This window comes from Rhinopithecus roxellana, chromosome 8, assembly GCF_007565055.1.
Source record: "Rhinopithecus roxellana isolate Shanxi Qingling chromosome 8, ASM756505v1, whole genome shotgun sequence".
NCBI lineage: Eukaryota > Metazoa > Chordata > Mammalia > Primates > Cercopithecidae > Rhinopithecus > Rhinopithecus roxellana.
The window spans coordinates 22,557,998-22,563,130 of record NC_044556.1 but is presented as its reverse complement, the minus strand read 5'-3'; the positions used below and the strand labels follow the sequence as shown (position 1 = coordinate 22,563,130).

General features: G+C 44.5%; 1 long non-coding RNA gene across 1 annotated transcript; it reads right to left on the bottom strand.

Moving 5' to 3' along the window:
• Positions 1–2,448: 2,448 nt before the first annotated feature.
• Positions 2,449–4,000, bottom strand: LOC104679526. Its single transcript, XR_750333.1, has 2 exons — positions 3,861–4,000; positions 2,449–2,743 (listed from the first exon to the last, which is right to left on the bottom strand). It is a non-coding gene; the product is annotated as an uncharacterized LOC104679526 (long non-coding RNA).
• Between the last annotated feature and the right edge of the window lie 1,133 nt (positions 4,001–5,133).

Here is a 5,133-nt window from a genome sequence, read left to right as displayed (position 1 = left end):
GGTCATATGACGCCCCCATTCCAGACAGGGTCCTGCCCCATACCCGGAAGGAAGGAATGGTACTCGGGAGGCCAAGAAGATCCAGACAGACAGGCTTTGCTGGGCGTCCCCATTCAGTCTATTAGCATTGGATCATACTCTTTTCATCTACATGCCTATCCATACTGTGCTGTACCTAAGCACAAAAACGGACAGCTTCCCCTGTGTCTCTGAGTCTTCATTCTGAAGGCGCCCGTGTATACATGTTAAATAGATGTGTACGCCTTTTCTCCAGTTAACCTGCTTTTTGCTAGTTGATTTTTTCGGAGAACCTTCAGAGAAACGAGGGGAAAGCTCTCCCTCTGCTCCTGCAGTGGCTGGCCATCAGTCCCAGCTGCACCTGCCAGCTCTGCCACTGACCAAGTCACTGGCCCTTGGCAGTTCCCTCTCTGTGCTTCAGTTTTCTCTTTGGGAAATGAGGATTGCGGTAGAGGGCTTACCTCTTTGTGGTGTGAATGCATGTGTGACAAAATTAGAGCAGCACCTAGTGTGTAGAAAGCTTAGTTACCAAGAGGGTGAGCATTTTCATTTACGAACCAAAGTGCTGCTGCTGTGAGGAAATAGCATAAATATAATTTACGTTTTCTTTGGCTGACCAGCTTTAACTTTTTGTGGGTTTTTGTTTTGTTTTGTTTTTGAGACAGAGTCTTGCCCTGTTGCCCAGGCTGGAGTGCAGTGGCACCGCAATCTCGGCTCACAGCAACCTCTGCCTCCCAGGTTCAAGCAATTCTCCTGCCTCAGCCTCCTAAGTAACAGGTGTGTGCCATTGCGCCCGGCTAATATTTTGTATCTTTAGTAGAGACAGGGTTTCACCGTGTTGGCCAGGCTGGTCTCGAACCCCTGACCTCGTGATCCACCTGCCTCAGCCTCCCACCTTGCTTTCCATTTTTGATGTTACAATGAGACTTTATTTACGAACCAAATATTCCCATATTACACTTCATATTTGTAAATTAATAAAGCAAATTACATATATTTGCTTTGTAATTTGCTTTAGTAACTTACAAGCAAAATTAATAAAAGTGATTTTTATTGATAGCTGTGATTTTTCAAGGAATCACTAATAGCTATGACAGCGGGAAGAGCAATTCCTGGGACCAGAGGCATTCTTCTGTATTTGTTGCTTCTCCCAGTTCTGTAACATACCACAAGAGGGCACCAAAAGATTCCCTTTGAACACAAGCGCCAGGCTGAAAGTTTTGTTCTGTAAGCGGCACCAAAAGAGTCACAAGATGGTGCTAATAGATTCCTTTTGAAAACCGAAGTGGGCAGTCTCGGTTTGGTTATTTAAATTATGTAAAAACTAATACTGCAGTTATCACTTTAATTAGAACAATACAATTCATGAGGTCAAGGGCAAACTTTTCGATTCAAACGTAGACCAAATAGTCTCTGCTCTAGATCTAATCATAGGAAAGGTCTTGAAGTGAAAGTGTCTGTCTCTATTAATCAAAGTTTTAACAAAAAATATATTTTTAAAAATCATACTTAACAGGTGGCGAGTTAGCAGCCCTATTTCACAGGAAGGATGGGGCTCTTGGAATCTGCTCTAAAGAACCTCTACCTTGAGGACTGTCTGAGTGGGGAGCTGCCTTGCGGAGTTCCGGTTTCTTTTCATTACAAGTTTACTCCTCAGCAAATTAGAGACTTGCTGGAAGAAAAGTAACAGGGCATCTCTGGAGTCCTGGATTTTGTTCAAAGAAGAGCACGAAACATGATTTTACACAGCAAAAATAAAAGAGCAGGACTTCGTCGTGTCTTTCCCTCTGAGCCTGAACTTACCTTCTCATGGGGCGGGATGGCTCCCAGCAAGTGGAGAAGACTGAGGTTGAGGGACACATTCAAAGCAGAATGTGTACATAGCTTTTAAGAATATGATACAACAGCCTCAAGAACAGGAACTTGGGGTCATTCAGATGTCCTAACAGGAGGAATCAAATAGTGGCAACTCCTTCAAATCTGTTGGTTCCTCTGCTATTTCACTTTCTCCTTTTTGTATTTATGTCAAGAATGAGAATGAAAGACTTGAGAATGATCATGCAATAATGAAGTAAGGAAAAGCCCTGAAGTCAGGAATGAAGGAATCCCACTTTTGTTATGTCAAAATTGCCAGCAGCCTAGACTAGAAGCATGAGGGGGAGGAGAAAAGAAGCTAAGAGGGAGAAGGAGGCGATCAGGATTGAAAAACCACTCTAACCAGCAAGGTCTTAGCGCCCTCCCACTCGGAACTCATATAATTCTCAAAATAACTGTACCAGTTTGGTGCTTTTACCTTCACTTGACAGAAAGGGAAACTGAGAACGTGAGAAGGTAAGTCATGCAACTAGTAAGGAGTGGAACCAGGAGTCAACCCAGATAGCTAAGAAATGCCAAGTATGTGGAATTTTAATAAAAGCTGACAACGAATCATCCAGAACCTTTTATATTTACTCTGTGTCAGTTGTTGTCAGAGGAACATACAGAAAACAGGTCATTTGCTCTTCATTGCTGTGACTGAGGGGCAGTGACCACGGAGGATACAGATAGGACTATAGTCTCTTCCCAGGGGAGGGAGTCTGGCTCCTCTCTGGAGGGCCCAGGATGCTGGGTGGTTTCCAGTGGAGGATGGAAGAAGCTAATTCCATGCTCCCGGCTGCGGCCTGCCCAGCAGAAACTGCCTGGCTCCCTCCAAGGTGGTAGTTTGCCTCTGTTGTTTATTGATGTGCTATAAAAAGAAAAGTGCTTGTAAACAACTCGAGTGCATGAACAACTTAATTAAAATAATTAAAGTAATAGCTTGTGAAAAAAAGTAGTAAAACTAATTATTATAAAGTAGCTGTGTGGGAGGATGAAAATTGCTGACATTCTTTAGGTCTGAACTGCTCTATCCGGCACAGAAAACACAAGACAGTTTAACCATATCCTCAGAAGGGATCTGAGGTTCCCCTCTCCCAACTTAGATTTTAATTCTCCTGTTTCTCAGTTTTTAATTTCCTCCTTGGCAACAACCACACGCGAATGACCCTTCAGTGGTTCTCATTATGACTTGTCCCTTCTAGTCAAGCATCTGACTTTTTTTTTTTTTTTTTTTTTAGAGGGAGTCTTGCTCTGTCGCCCAGGCTGGAGTGCAGTGGGATGATCTCAACTCACTGCAACCTCCGCCTCCCTGGTTCAAGCATTTCTTCTGTCACAGCCTCCCAAGTAGCTGGGATTACAGGTGCACCCCACCATGCCCAGCTAATTTTTGTATTTTTAGTAGAGACAAGGTTTCACCATATTGATCAAGCTGGTCTCGAACCCCTGACCTCAGGTGATCCGCCCGCCTTGGCCTCCCAAAGTCCTGGAATTGCAGGCGTGAGGCACCACGCCCAGCTGCATCTGACTTTTTTTTTTTTTTTTTTAACTCAAATAATTATAAAAGTTTGGAATCTGAGAAGCTCAGTGCTGAAGGAACCTGAAAACCTGCTGGTAAAATTATCTGTAGGATGCATGGCTCTCTTTGCAAACATTCCCAGAGTGTTGCCACTTGATGGTTATCCAGCCTTTGCTGGAGCCCTTTCAGTGAGAAGGAAGTGACCACTGTGGTAGCTCTGACTGCTGTCGAGTCCCTTTTTGTTTTAAGTTACACTCAGTCCTTTCAGTGTCCCAGTATTCCTCATTCTCTGCTTCAAGGCCATAGAGAATAGGAAAACTGCCCCTTCCAAATATTTGAAGGAAGAGCGATGTCAGCTTATGCCTTCCCAGTGTCTAATTCAAGCGCCAAACCAGCCAGGTGTTCCACGCACAGGAGCGCAACTCCAGCTGAAAGGCCCCACAGTTTGCCTAGGCCCAGCCATGTTTACCTGAGATGGGCAGATGCAGCCCGGCTGAGAGCAGGATCAGAGTCTGCTGAGAGGAGCCACAGTCGGAGCTGAGGGAAAATCGGTGAACATCAAGCCCAGACCTAGAATAGGGAACGGAAGGACATCAGACTTGCTAGCTCAGGGCATCAAAAGTAGAGAGAAACAGAAAGAAGCGTCCAGAAAGGCAGTTCAGAACTAAGACCGTGAACGGTCCATTTGTACAGGAGCTCGCCTCTCCAAAGTGAGTCACGCACATCTCATGGCCATGCAGGGCGATAGCGGCAGTCAGACAGACACCTGGTAGTTCTTCAAGCACTCATTGTGTGACAGGCTTTTGCTACTCCCCTTATTAGCCATTCTATAATCTTTCAGATCATCTCATAGCGTAACTGGTCATTAGTAGGTGAAACCCATCTGACACTTTTGGGTGATAGACTGAGAGGTGCTTAAAAATGTATGTCAGAACACAGAGCAGACTTTCTTTGCTCAGGAAAAATCACTTTAGTGAACCGTCTTAATTATGTAAACATAATTTGATATAGGATGGGAGTTAGATCGAATTACAACACTGCACAGTCAATAACTTAAAACCAAATACGGGACATCCCTGTGTTTAAAAGTCACCTGGTCACTCTTAACCACTTATCAGCTCTCTTTGTAGAGTTCCCTGACAACATTTCCACTTCATTTCACCGCCCTGAGCTCCTCTTTCTCACTTCCCTTCTGGCTTTCAGCCTTCAATTCTTTTTTTTTTTTTTTTAAGTTCAGGGGTACGAGTGCAGGCTTGTTATACAGGTAAACTCATGTCATGGGGGTTTGGTGTACAGATTATTTTGTCACCCAGGTACTAAGCCTAGTACCCAATAATAATTTTTTTTTTTTTTGAAACGGAGTCTCGCTCTGTCGCCAGGCTGGAATGCAGTGACATGATCTTGGCTCACTGCAACTTCTGCCTCCCAGGTTTAAGCGATTCTCCTGCCTCCGCCTCCCGAGTAGCTGAGACTACAGGTGCGTGCCACCACGCCCAGCTAATTTTTGTGTTTTTAGTAGAGACAGGGTTTCACCATGTTGGCCAGGATGGTCTCAATCTCTCGACCTCATGATCCGCCCACCTTGGCCTCCCAAAGTGCTGGGATTACAGGCATGAGCCACGGCACCCAGCCAGCTTTCAATTCTTGATACTTTTCATGTACAAATTAAGTTAGCTTTGGAGATTTCATCTTTCATATCCAAGGTCTTTTGCTAAACAAAAGGATAGTCCTCTCTATGAACA